Genomic DNA, 15,269 nt, shown 5'->3' with positions numbered 1-15,269 from the left:
TCCACCTATAGGGTTGCAGATCCCTTTAGCTCCTTGGGTACTTTCTCTAGCTCCTCCATTGGGGGACCTGTGTTCCATCCAATAGATGACTATGAGAGTATTCTAAGAGACAGAAAAAGCTGCCAGAGTTTCAGTGTGTGGACAGGAAATGGGTAACATGTTACCTCTGCTCTATTCTCTTGGTCAAAATAGTCCTCAAGCTTCTCCAAGTCAAGAGGAATAGATGCAGAAACTCCCACCATGAGGATAAGTAGCAAAGCATTTGAGGCATCTATTTTGAAAAAAATGATTTTGTTCCCTTTTATGGAAAATGGATTATTATTTTTATGTTTTACTTCTTTTTTTTGGGATGTCTCAAGGGGGCAGGCATGGAAGAACTAGGAAGGGACTGTGATTGGGGTGAATGATGTGAAACTCCCAGAAAATGTTATGTGAAATAAAAAGCATCCCCTTTTAAAGGCTGAATAGTATTCCATGGTACACACATACCATATTTTCTTTGTAAGTCTACTTCCTTTAAGATTATAATATTTTGTGTTCTTTTTTCATTTTTTATTGGATATGTTCTTTATTTATATTTCAAATGTTATCCCCTTTCCTGGTTTCCCCTCTGAAAATCCCCTATCCCATACCCCTTCCCCCTGCTCACCAACCCACCCACTCCCACTTCCCTGTCCTGGCATTTTCCTACACTTCTTGTATTTCCTTAAAAATACTTTTAAGTTTTTAGGTTACGTTTTAAAGATTTTTTTTGAGATCATTATAATATAGTTATATTTTTCCCTTCCCTTTTCTCCCTCTAAACCCTCCAATATGCCCCTCCTGGATCTTCATCAGCTTAAAGTGCCTCATCTTTCATTGTTACTGCGTGTATATATGTGTATCTATGTGGTAGTTTGATTAAGAACCGTCCTTACGGACCCATATTTGAATGCTTGGTCACCTGGGAGTGGCACTATTTTAAAAGATTAGGAGGTGTGGCCTTGGTAGAGGAAGTATGTTACTGGAGATAGGCTTTGAGTTTTCAATAACGCCCATTTCAAGCCATGATACTCTCTCTTCCTGTTGTCTGCAGATCTGGATGCAGAGCTCTCAGCTATTTTCTTCAGAACCATGTCAGCCTCCATGCCACCATGCTCCCTGCCATGATGACAATGGACTCTGTCTGAAACTGTAAGCCAGCCCCAATTAAATACTTCCTAAGAGTTGCCATGGTCACAGTGCCTCCTCATAGTAATAGAACAATGGACTAAGACAATGTGTGTGTGTGTGTGTGTGTGTGTGTGTGTATAACCAGCCTGTATAGTGGTAATCGTTCATATTTTTTTCAGGGCTGACTGTTTTGTATTGGATAACCAATTGATGTGCTTCTCCCCAGAGAAGACTATTTTCCACTCTCAGCATCCCTTAACTTAGTTGCCCATGGATTTTTGTGTAGTGTGGGCTTTCTCCACTTTGGCAAGCCTATTGCTTTTGTTCTTGCTGAGCTCATGTTTAGCTGTCAATAATCTATTTTTTGTGAATGATATGAAATAAAGATTGAGGTTCTTTTAAAACATATTTTTATTTATTGTTTGGGAGTACAAAAACAGTAAAATGGATGTTTTTCTCTCACATATAAATCCTGACTATGGTTTCCCCTCTCTCTATTCTTCCCAGTTCCTTCTCACCTCTCCTCCCATCCAGATCCACTCCCTTTCAACCTCTCATTAGAAAACAAACAGGCTTCTAAGAGATAATAATAAAATAAAATATAAAAAATTATAAGATAAAACAAAAACTAGCACATTAGACTTGGATAAGACAAAGAGAAGGAAAAGAGCCCAAGGAAAGGCACTCATTTACATACTCAGGAATCCCATAAAAACATTGAACTGGAAGTATATATATATATATATATATATATATATATATATATATATATACATTACATATACATATACATGTACATANTATATATATATATATATATATATACATTACATATACATATACATGTACATATACATACATACATACATAACACATACATGCATACATACATACATACATAGGATCTGGTGCACACCAATGCAGGTGGACCTTTCAGTCTCTGTGAGTTCTTATATGCTTTGCTGATGTTGATTTAGATGGCCTGTTTTCTTGGTTGTAGCCCCAGAACTGCTAAAGGAGGAAGAAGAGAAGGAAGAGAAAGAGGAAGAGGAAGAGGAAGAAGGCAGAAAAAAAGAGAAAAGATCTGTGTTGAGGGAGTCATTCCTCCTTTTTCTTTCTTTTTCTTTTTTCTTTTTTTGTAATTCTGTCAAACGAAAGCTTGGTGTACTGATAGTGTATTCTAACCTTGTAAGATAAGTTAAAGATACATTCTACTAATTTCAATATTTACCAGTATTTTAAGGCATGAATAATAGCATGATGATAACAAGATAATATCTTCCTATGTACCCATATTCAGTCTAAGTATGTTTTGTGCATGCATTCATATGATCCTTAGAAAAATTCACGAGGGACATTCTTTTTCTAAACATGTTATTTGTTCATTTAAATTTAAAGGGCTAGCCATGATTTATAAGTGAGTATCAGTATAGCTCAGTATTATCACCTGCTAGTAACTAGTGCAGAGTCGAACATTTTTTTTAATTTTTTTACTTTTTATTGTATATTGCCTTTTTTCACTACTTTTATTTTTTCAGTCCAATTGTTAACCCCCTCCTGTCTGCCCTCCCACAGTTTCTCATCCCATTCCTCCTCCTCACTGTCTGTCTCCAAGAGGATGTCCCTTCCCCTTAACAGGCCTCTCCACTCCCTGGGGAGTCTTCTGAGAATTAGGAGGGATAGGCAAGTCTTCTCCCACTGAGGCCAGACCAGGAGGTCCTCTGCTTTACATGCATTCGGGGCCTCATATCAGCTGGTGTATGCTGCCTGTTTGGTGGCTCAGTCTCTGAGAGATCTCAGGGGTCCAGGTTTGTTGAGACTGCTGGTCTTCCTATGGGGTCACCCTCCTCCTCAGCTTCTTCCAGACTTTTCCCAATTCAACCACAGAGTTCCCTGACTTCTGTCCTTTGGTTGGGTATAAATATCCGCCTCTGACTCTTTTAGCTGCTTTTTAGGCCTCTCAGAGGGCAGCCATGCTAGGCCCCTGTTTGTAAGCACACCACAGCATCAGTAATAGTGTCAGGCCTTGGAGCCTTCCCTGGAGATGGATTCCAAGTTGGGCCGGTCACTAGACCGCCTTTCCCTCAGTCTCTTCTCTATTTTTGTCCCTGCAGTTCTTTTAGACAGGAACAATTATGGGTCAGAGTTTTTTGACTGTGGGATGGCAACCCCATCCCTCCACTTGATGTTCTGTCCTTCTACTGGAGGTGGACTCTACAAGTTCCCCCTCCTCATTATAGGGCATTTCATCTAAGGTAGCCCTCCCTTTGAGTTCTGAGAGTGTCTCACCTCCCAGGTCTCTGATACATTCTAGAGGGTCCCCCCATTTCCTACCTCCCAAGGTTGCATATATCCATTCATTCTGCTGGCCCTCAGGGCTTTTCTCCTGTTCCCCTCATACCTTATCATGTTCCTATTTCCCCTTCCCCTTCCTTTCCTACCCAGATCCTTCCCTCTCTCTGCTTCCCATGATTGCTTTCATCTCTCTCCTAAGTGGAATTGAAGCATCCTCACTTAGGCCTTCTGCTTGTTAGGGGATTGTATCCTAGGTATTCTCTACTTTTTTTTTTTTTTTTTTTTTTTTTTTTTTTTTTTGGCTAACATCCTCTTATTAGTGAGTACATACCATGCATGTCCTTCTGGGTCTAAGTTACCTCACTCAGGATGATATTTTCTAGTTCCATTCATTTTCTTCATTTACATTTCAAATGCTATCCCCAAAGCCCCCTATACCCTTTCCCCTGCCGTGCTCCACAACCCACCCACTCCCACTTCATGACCCTGGCATTCCCCTGTACTGGGGCATATGTTCTTTGCAATACCAAGGGCCTCTCCTCCCATTGATGGCCGACTAGGCCATTCTCTGCTACATATGCAACTAGAGACACAGCTCTGGGGGGTACTGTTTAGTTCATATTGTTGTTCCTCCCATAGGGTTGCAGACCCCTTTAGCTCCTTGCGTACATTCTCTAGCTCCTTCATTAGGGGCCCTGTGTTCCATCTTATAGATGACTGTGAGCATCCACTTCTGTATTTGCCAGGCATTGGCATAGCCTCACAAGAGAGAGCTATGTCAGGGTCCTGTCAGCAAAATTTTTCTGGCATATGCAATAGTGTCTGGGTTTAGTGGTAGTATATGGGATGGATCCCTGGGTGGGTCAGTCTCTGGATGGTCTTTCCTTCCATCTAAGGAAAAGTCCTCATTCTTAATAGCTGAGTAGTATTCCATTGTGTAAATGAGCCATATTTTCTGTGTCTACTCTTCTATTGTGGGACATCTGGATTGTTTCCAGCTTCTGAGTGTCACAAATAAGGCCATTATGAACATAGTGGAACATGTGCCCCTGTGCATGTTGGAGCATCTTTTGGGTATATACCAAAGAGTGGTATAGCTGTGTTTTCAGGTAGATCTATTTTCAACTTTCTGAGGAATGTCCACATTGATTTCCTGAGTGGTTGTATTAGCTTGCAATCCAACCAGCAATGGAGGAGTGTTCCTCTTTCTCTACATCCTCACCAGAATCTACTGTCACCTGAGTTTTTGATCTTAGCCATTCTGATTGGTGTAAGGTGGAATCTCAGGGTTGTTTTGATTTGCATTTCTCTGATCACTAAGGACTTTGAGCATTTCTTGGCCCTTCAAGATTCCTTAGTTGAGAATTCTTTGTTTAATTCTATATAATTCTATATAATTGATTGGGTTTGGTTTTTTGGAGGTTAGCTTCTTTGAAGTCTTTCTATATTTTGGATATTAGCTTGAGGGACACTATTTAACTAAGGTTTTTTTTTTTCTTTTTTTTTTTGGTATGAGAAAACTAAGGCATAGGGATGTCAACTTACTTGTCAAGGCCACACAACTAATACAGGACACTTACTAGGGCTTACATTGAAGCTGTCTGTTTCCTAAAAGGAAATTATCTGCTTGACATTCCCATTCCTCCTTTAACAGGAAGGAAAATGGACAAGGACAGGCATTGTGAATTTGCTACTAATAAATACTAGATGTGCATAAATTATCTAAATATATTCTTATTAGAACCAGGACCTAGAAGTGGAAGCATAGAAACAAGCTCTTTTCTCCACAGGTGACTTTTAAAGATGCTGTTTCAGGAAAACACTTTGTTTTTGTCCCTCACCCGTGGCCAATTTGAGTAGTTTGGTCTAAATTAATAATAGATTTATTAACACCAATTCATTTTTATCTTTATCAATGCCATCTTTTGGTCAAATCTAATTGTTTAGTATAAAAAAATCGATGTGTATGTGTGTGTGTGTAAATTTGGTTCTTACTGTGGAGAGTGTTTCAATAAGCAAATATAATACAACCCTTGTAAAACCACATTTCTGAATTGTTTTTGACTGATCTTTAATTTATGCACTGGCACAATTTGTGCAGTTCATATTTGTAACAATTCACACCGCAGTTTTCTTTCCCCTTGCTGTTAGGAAATTTTAGGATTTCAGGACAGCTGGCCACCTTTGCTGAGGCCCCAAAGTGCTTTTTTTTTGTGATTACAAAGAAAACTGGTGTGTGGCCAGAATGGGCAACGACAGGTGGAAGGCTCAAAGGTCACTCTTTGTGCAGGTTCCCACCAGGAGTACACACTCTCTACTTTTGTTATGTTAACCTCTTAATTACCCATAGTCAGCCCTGGGTAGTGAAGAAGGAAATTAACTAAATTGACTTAGAAGGTCCTAGTACAGCCAGTTGGGACCTGTGGGCTGGATCTGTATAAATTTTTGGTTTGGGTATAAACCTGAAATAGACTTCAGAGGATTTCAGAAATTCTGAAATAACCCAAAGGTTTGGAAATCATTTCTTAGGGCACAGCTGTGTGAAACAATCATTAAATAGACAGGCTTGTGCAACTTTCCTAAATGATTAAAAATAATATTTGGATTTTTCTTGTTCTTAGGTAATGTATTGTTGACTAAAGAGGAGGGGAGTGCTACCAGGCATTGTGTGTGTGTGTGTGTGTGTGTGTGTGTGTAATGAGATTTATTATTTAGCAAAGGATTAATCTAGCTAACCTTCAAGTATTAGCCTTAAGCCAATGTTCTGGCCATTATTTTTCTGGTTGTCTTAAAACTTGTTTTACATTTAAAACTCTTATTTTACATTTAAAACTTTTATTTATTTGTGATCTTTAATTTATGCACTGGCACAATTTGTGCAGTTCATATTTGTAACAATTCACACCGCAGTTTTCCTTCCCCTTGCTGTTAGGAAATTTTAGGATTTCAGGACAGCTGGCCACCTTTGCTGTGTGTGTGTTTGTCTGTGTGTCTGTGTGTTTGTGTCTGTGCATACCATAGTATAACTGTAGAGTCCAGAAGATACCTTTGGGGTAATTTCTTTCCTTCCAGTCAAGGACGTGGGCACTTAAATAAGTCACCCAGGTTGACCACTGGTGATTTTTGCTCACTGTTCTGTCTCAATACTCCTTATTTTTCTGGTACTCTGATATTCAATCCCACAATGATTTATTCTTTGATAAGGTATTTGAGATTAATGACTTCTATTAAAGCAGAACGAATACATATACTACCTCACGTAGACATTTTCAGATGGCCAATTTTCTTAAATTAACAAGGATTTGTATTATTAGTTAGTATTGTGTTTAACTACATACAAAACCTTAAATATTATACAGTATTTATGTGTAAGTCTAAGTTTCAGAAAAATCTTATTTGTCTTTATCTCTTAAATTTCAGCTATAATCAATATTTTATAATGTTTGGATAAGCTATAATCTATAGACAGTTTATATATAAATCTTTACACTCTAAAAATTTCTTCAGCTGCATGTATTTCACACATCTCAATTGTAATTTTCAATTACATATAATATCTATATAGATCTCTCAAATTTGCTAGGTGTAGTAGCACATGCCTTTAATTCCAGTACTTAGGCAACAGAGGCAGGAGGATCTCTGTAAATTCAAGGCTAACCTGGTTTACATATCAAGCTGTTGGACAACCAGAGCTACACAGTGAGATCTTGTTACAAACAAACAAACAAACCTCTCAAATTAAAAAATTTGGGTGAGGTAGGTATTTGTTTTTGTTTTTATTTTTTCTCAACTGGATGTCTCTGTAAGAAGTATTAATACTTATAAGTTAGGGAAAATATAGTCAACAAGAAACTTTCAAATTTTGAAGATATTTACAATGTCAGATTTGTCTTCATAAATGAAGAAATTGAGGTACAGACAGATTTAGTAATATGTTCTGAGATTAGGGCTCCAGGAGACGGGCAGGAAACTTAACCTGTAAAAGAAGGCAGTTGGCAGAAAGACTTGAAACCTCTCACTACCAGGGCTCTAAGTGAAGGACAGACTATATGGGTGAAAAGCCAAGGTCTCCACATGTGGGAAAGGTGGGTGCATGCTATGTGTTATAAAAGATGACCAGCAATGATAGATAAAGAAAGGAATTTGGTCAACTTACCTTCTAATAATTCCTTCTAGAAGAATCGAATTTATTAGGATAAAGGGCCTTTGAGGCCATTATGCTTCAAGGTAAGAGGGACAGCGCTAGACACGAACAGTACAATATATGGAGATCTAAACCTGATGGATCCTTAAAGGGAAGAAGAGGTTTGCCTTTAAAGCTTGGAGAGGAGCTTCATTGTGAAAAATAACAAGCCCCAAGTCAGGGGCAGACAGACCTGTGGACTGTCATACCACCCACAGACCTGCTTTCCAGTGCAAGACATAGGCAGGCCATGGTATGGCTTGCTGCCATGCCTTGCAGTGCATGGGGGATGGTCCCCACCAGCCTTATGGCCAGCTTGCAGTGGGAGTCACCACACTGTGCAAGTATGTGGTGGACAGAATAGAGAGAAAGAGAAATGGAACAGCTTTGGGATTATGAAGAGAGATGAAACTGGAAACTCAAGGGTGGAGCGGAATAGCCTGTTGTGAGTGGCCAGCCCTAACACCTGGGTGAGGTCCCAGCCTGAGCTGACTGAAGGCCATGTCTGTGTCTGTGGCTATGCAGTTATACAGTGGCAGGGGTCATTATTGATGTCCCTGACTCATGTTACCAGTAGAGAACATGGGGATGTCCCTGGTTGGGGCAGCCACTGGGGACCACATGGATGTCCAGGGGCTGTGCAGAACTATCCCTACCCCTCACTGGCTATGACACTCTGGAGAACTGGTCCCATCTCTCACCAGAGACAGCACTCAGGAGAGTGCACTCTATGCCTTTCCCAGGCAGTACACTGGCCCTGGCCCTGGTGGTGGGGGTATGGGTGAGCTGCTCCAAAGTCACAAAAGCAGGAGAACTGTTCCTACCTCTTACAGGCTGCAGCACTGGGAAGACTGGGCCCAGCACTTCACCTGAGCAAGCACAGTAGAGCTGGCCTAGTGGGTGTCAGTGAGCCTGCTGGAAACAGACAGCTTAAGAGAACTGGCCCCACCACTCTGCCCTGAGGTGGCCTAGGGAGGGGAAAGATGTCATCCATTACCTTGCCCCTTGCCACCTGAGGCAGTCAGGAGTGCCAACTCCTTGGTCATGAGAAAACATGAGCTGGCCCTGCCTCTCCCAGGTTGCAGCATTCAGTAGAGCAGGCCCTTCACCTTGACTGGGAAGCAAGAAGAGCTGGCTTTGGAGGCATGGGTGAGGGCAAGCTGGCCCTGAGGGCATGAGAGCAGGTGAGATGACCCTGCCTCCTGCCAATGGTGGCATTGGGTAGCCTTACCAGAAGCAGTATGGGAGAGCTTGCCTTGGTGAAGTGAATAGAGGAGAGCCAGTAGGCTGATTGGCTAAGCTTCCACCCAGGACCAGATCCAGGACTCTGAGCTGGCCCACCCCAAAATCTATATCATCTGCAAATGGCTGGGGCATGTGAAAAGGCCAGTCCTGCTGATACAAAGCTGCAGGATCTTCATGACACAGGGCAACAACAGGATAACTGGAAGGAGGTCTAATGAGGATCCAATATTATGGTGTCACAGAAGCCAGAGCAAAGAACATTTACAAGTGAAGATGTGTGGCAGAAGGATATACTGTGACACACTACAGCTTCCACAATGAGAGATTTTTTATTCTTTGGTGTTTTTGTTGTTTGTGTGTTTTTTATTTTGGGAAGGTTGCAAGGGCAAAGGGCAGATATGAGGGAATGGAGAGATGTGGGGGACGGGTGCATAATTTGAAAAATCACAAAAAATCGATAGAAAGTTTTCACAGAAAGAATAAAAATGAGAGGGAGACACCTCCCCACCCCCCCACACGCACACACACACATACACACACATGCACACAAGCACAGAGACAGAGATAGATAGCCAGAGAGACTGGGCCTGGCATGGGGTTTTGAAACTTCAAAGCATAGCCTCAGTGACTTATCTCCTATAACAAGGTCACACCTCCCAAATAGTCCCAATAACTGTGACCAAGCATTCAAACATGTGAGACAGATGACACGAGGTTAGTGGGGAGGCCACAGGCGTTTCAAGAAGGCAGCCTTCAAAGAAATCTTGGACCTTTCTCGAAGGAAAGGTTCTGACTTTTTGCGACATTTGGGGGTTGGTGGGAAGTTTCATATCATGTAGTTGAGTTTAACAAAGCATACTTGACAAAAACCATGGAGGAGCCAGTTACCAACTAGGACCATAAATCAAGGTCTGCTGTTCGTTAGGTCACAGCGCAAACTTCTTAATTCTTCATTCCAGAGAGAACTGCAGAGAAGTGTGGCCTGATTCTGACTATGGGATCTGCCCTAAAGGTTCAGGCTTATGTTCTCAGCTCTGAGAGTCTTGTGCTTACATGGGCTGAGTGCCACGTTGACCTTCTATCTTTCCCCAGCTCTATGGGCTGCTACTTTCTTAGGAATATTGAGTGCTTTCATTACTAGCCATATGTCTTGGACCTGGCACACCAACCTACAAATCTCTCTTTTAAAATTTGATTTAATTTTTTACTTACTCATTTTACATCTCACTCACTGCCCCCTCCCAGTCACTCCCTCCCACAGTTCTTCCCCCCCTCCCCTTCTTCTCTGAGTGAGTGGGTTATGCACCCCTCCCGGCACATAAAGTCTTTATGGTGCTAAGCACATCCTCTCCCGCTGAGGACAGACAAGGCAGCCCAGCTAGAAGAACATATCCCACAGACAGGCAACAGCTTTTGGGATAGCCCCTGCTCCAGTTGTTCAGGACCCACATGAAGGTCAAGTTGTACATCTGCTACATATGTGCAGGCTGGAGGGGGTGGGGCTAGGTCCAGACGTGTATGCTCTTTGGTAAGTAGCAGGATTTAGAACAGAGATTTTTGGTTTTTTTTTGTTTTTCTTTCATAGTAGTAGTTCTCAAACCTGCTGTCAGGACACATTTATAGTTGGAAAATTTATTGAGAAATCTTAGGAGCCTTTGTCTGTACAAATAACATTAATATTTGGCAATTTGTATACCGAATTTAAAAAATGATTAATCTAAAAATAGCATACTCATTACTTCACAATAGCTAAAACAACTGTTGCTTAATGTAAAATATTAGTGAAAAGAATAGCATTTTCATTTCTACAAATCACTTTTAATGTCTGTCTTAACAAAAGACAACTGGATTATTTTATCTACTTTTATGTACAGTCACTGGCAATGCATTATCTCAGCTGAGATAAATAAGAATAATCTCACCTGATGCATATGTGGAATTGGTAAAGAAAGAAAAGATCTTATAGATCCTTGAAAGTGCTTTGGAGACCCCTGTCCCTGGTAGGAATTCTTGCACTGTGCTTTGAGACCCTCTAGTTTATAGTTGGGGGCAGATTTGAATTTGTTTACTAATTGAACATAAAATTTACAGTGAGACAGAGAATTAAAATTCAGAGAAGTATAACTGTGTTACTGTTAAAATATACAAATGTAGATAGAGGGGTCCACCTTCTTCATAATAGAGGTGGGTTGGATAGAATTATTATAAATGTGGGTACTTATAGAGTGATGTAAATGATTTTCCCCTCCCTTGCTGTGTTTGTTTGGTTTTTGAGGCAGGGTATCATGTATTCAAGGATGGCCTCAAACTTTCTATGCAGCCAAGGAGAGCCTTGAACTTCTGATGCTCTTGCTTCTACCTCCTGAGAGTTTAGATAGCAGGCATGTACTACTTTATGTAGAATTGAGAATTATACTCAGGGCTTTGTGTATGCTAGGCAGGTCCTCTACCAACCATGCAACATCTACAACCCTTATAGATTTTGTAACCTGTAGGCACACTGCAAGATGAGATGCACTGTGGGAATGTGTAAATGTTCCTGCATCTTTCAGTGGAATGTAAAGCTGCATGTTGACCTAGGAGCCTTCTCTGGCACACTTCTGTCAAAATGAGCCAAGTTAAAATAAATATCAAGACTACTTTTGGTTGGAGAATTGTAAGAATGTCCTGGTCCTGAGATCATAGGCACAATACTCTCTCTCTCTCTCTCTCTCTCTCTCTCTCTCTCTCTCTCTGTGTGTGTGTGTATTATATACATGTGCACATGCTATGGTATGCATGTGGAAGCCAGAGAAGAACAACTTGGAGGAGTTAGTTTTCTCTTTCCATTATGTAGGGCTGATCAAATTTAGGTCATCAGGTGTGGTGACAGGCAACTTTACCTGCTCAGTCATTTCACCAGCCCCTATTTTAATAGGGAACTAGTTAACTAGTTATGTGTACATATGAACCATGTGCTTGAACCTTTAGTATCTGTTGCACTAATTTATGATACCATTAAAGGAGATGTCCTCCAATCCAAAGTGTGTATAGGGTGGACTCTTTCTGTCTATATTGATACTGTAGTAGATTTTACACATTTAGATTAGGGGATCTTAAAGATATGTTCATATGTATTGGTTCATGAAATGTAGACTCCCTATTTTGTTTAGCAACACTTTATTTTGAGTGTCTCTGGTGTTCACATATTTCTAAAAATACTCCTAGGAAATATAGAAGCAGAAAGGAAAAGTGAGCCTGTAGTATCATAGCTGCAGAAGAAAATATAGCATGAGAATTTGAGTATAAATAATAGTTTATACAGATATTTTTGACTATGTGGTTACAACAAATTTAGCTTATTTAATCAAAGCTATTTTTTATGTGTGATATAAAAATGTGCTTAGTTTCAGGACAGGTTCTCTCTGTGTAGCTCTATCTGTCCCTGGAAATCACTCTGTAGACCAGGATGGCCTCTAATTTAGCAATCTGCCTACCTCTGCCTCCTAAGTGTTGAGATCAAAGGCATGCACCACCACTGCCTAGCCCCTTTATATATTTGATCTTGTTGACTTGGGTACTTTGAAGGAACTGATTCATCTTTTCCAAGGTTTTGAATTTATGAACTGAAGCATTTCTAGTACTGTCAGAATCTCTTTCATGGCCCAGACTCTCTCTTGGTGCCCTGTTTCATTCCTGATACTGGAGTTTTGTCTTCTCTCTTTCTGAGTGTCATGCTAAAGTTTAATAAGAGCTAGCCTTTTTCTTTCATAGTTTTCTTTATGCTTTAAAAAAATCCCACTACTTTCTTCCCCAAACTTCTATTTGGTTTGTGTTTGTCCTCTTTTTCTGCTTTCTTGGGTAGAATTATTGACTTAAAATGTCTCATCTAATATAAATTATTAATTGGTATTATACATTTACCTTGTAGCATTACTTGAGCTGTAACACACACACACACACACACACACACACAGAGAGAGAGAGAGAGAGAGAGAGAGTCCTGGGAATAAAGACCATGGTCTCCAATGTACTAGACAAGAGTTCTACCACAAAACTAGATCCTTAGCCCCTATTTTTGTTTGTATTATTTTTTGTTTTCATTTATTCTTTCTTTTGAATGTCTCTCTGGACCATTTATTTAGAAGAGTTTTTGCTAGTTTCTAACTTTTCAAAGATTTCCTTTCTGTCTTTTTATTCATTTCAAGTCTTGACTCCATTATGTTCAGAGAGCATACTCTTCATCCCAGTGTTTCAGATTTGGTGATGTTTGTTTTCAGGTTTACAATACATTCTATCTTGATTAATGTCCCATGGGAACTTGGAAAATTATATGTATTCTGTTGCTGTTTGGTGAAATGTTCTAGCTATGGACATGGTATGCATATGGAGGTCAGAGAAAAACAACTTGGAGGAGTTAGTTTTCTCTTTCCATTATGCAGAGATGATCAAATTTAGGCCACCAGGCTTGGTGATAGGTAACTTTACCTTCTCAGCCATTTTGTCAGCCTGTGTTATAGATTGTGTTAGGTGTTCTATATCCTTAAGGATTTTGCATCTCGAAATTGTTTATCAGGTGCTTACAGAAGGGGTGGTATTGGAATCTTACAACTGTAACCTTGTGTAATCATTCTTTAAGCTCTATTACTTTTTGCTTCAAGTATTGTGAGTTGGTGTTCTTTAATATGTACACACTTGTAACTATTATTTATTATTGGTGAATTAATCTTCCAAAATTTATATGTCGAAGGCAGGGTCCAAAATGAAGCACTATTGGACATAATTGGATCATGAAGGGTCTGACCATTTGTAGATTTGAACTCCATGAGTTATTATAGCAGCTGGGGGGGGAGTTTCAGGAGATGGGTGGGGTCTAGTGTGTAATACAATACTTAGGGAGACATGTACAAGTATCTACTCACCCTAGAGAACCAACAGTATATCAAAGTACAACTTGGTGAACCAATGAGTTTATTGGTATTACTTGTTAGACTATGGGTGAAGAGTTACAGGAGCAAAAATGATACCAAGGTAGCAGTATCTCTAAATATCCACCCCAGCATGGAGGATAGATCATAAAAGCTGAAAACCTGGAACTCACAGCACAAATTGCAGGCAGCTCAACAAGTTGGAGAAGGTCTCTTCCAGATATCTCAGTTGATCTGAGCTGATCTCCAGGCAGCTTGTCTGGTCTGATCCTTCTCGGGAAGCTGTGGTTGTCTGGATGTGTCTTTCAGCAGTCTTTACTACTTGGGGGAAGAGGTTTAGTGAATCTTATTAGTTTCAGGGACTTCCTGAAGTTGTGGAGTTGTGTATGTCTCAAGTTTAAGAGCTTCCTGAGATGTTTCATCATTTTAGAACATCCTGTGTCTTCATGAGCTTTCTTTCAATGGAGAATGTTTCATCTTAAAAGAAATTACTACACAACACCAATTTAAAAAAAGTTATAGGAAGCATGCCCCTGAAAAATATATTTTATCCCTCGCCTCTTAAAGACCTCTCTTTTTTCAATTCCTGGCTACAGGAGGTGAACAATTTTGTTCTATCATGTATTCCTTTGTCCAATGTTGTGCTTCATTGCAGGCCCAGAAAAAAAATGGAATTAAGTGACAATAGACAGAAAATCTGAAAACTATGAGCCAAAATAAAAATTTCCTCCTTTTAAGTTGTTTTTCTCAGATATTTTACCACAATGATAATTAACGCATTTCCTTTTGTTTTGCTTTAATTATTTTTGATTTTGTATATGATTATTTATATGACTGTATACAAAGTTTTTCACTCTGGCACTTCCAGTCTATAAATTTTAATAGATTTAGACCAATTCATTTTTAATGTATATTTCAGGCTACATGTCTTCCATTTATTCATGTAGTCTTTCTGTTCATATTCTTCTATTTTTCTTTTTTTTTCCTTTTGTAGGATTATATGAAAAAACTTGGGGTGACAACAATATTTTGTTGTATTTTCCCATATTTTTGCCCCTTTTCACAATTTTTTTCTTTGTGCCATTTTACTTTCAGATGTTCCTCTGGCCATTTTTAAGTGTAGTTTTGCTACTGAAAAATTGTTTTTTTTGAGAATACCTTTATTTCACCATCATTCTTCATAGTTCATATTAGCTTGGAATTCATAGTGAACATGGATTTTTTTCTTTTGGTCAAAAATTTTAAAAATAATGCACCATGTTAGTTTGTCCTTCCTGGATTCAGATGAGAAATTTCTACCTTTTGAATTGATTTTTCACAACATGACAGTTCTCTTGAGTAGTATTTGCCATCAGATATTAGATGCTCACAGTCAGCTATTGGATGGATCACAGGGTCCCCAATGGAGGAGCTAGAGAAAGTACCCAAGGAGCTAAAGGGATCTGCAACCCTATAGGTGGAACAACATTATGAACTAACCAGTACCC

This window comes from Mus caroli, chromosome X, assembly GCF_900094665.2.
Source record: "Mus caroli chromosome X, CAROLI_EIJ_v1.1, whole genome shotgun sequence".
NCBI lineage: Eukaryota > Metazoa > Chordata > Mammalia > Rodentia > Muridae > Mus > Mus caroli.
The sequence above is the reverse complement of the archived record's forward strand: the minus strand, read 5'-3'. Positions refer to the sequence as shown.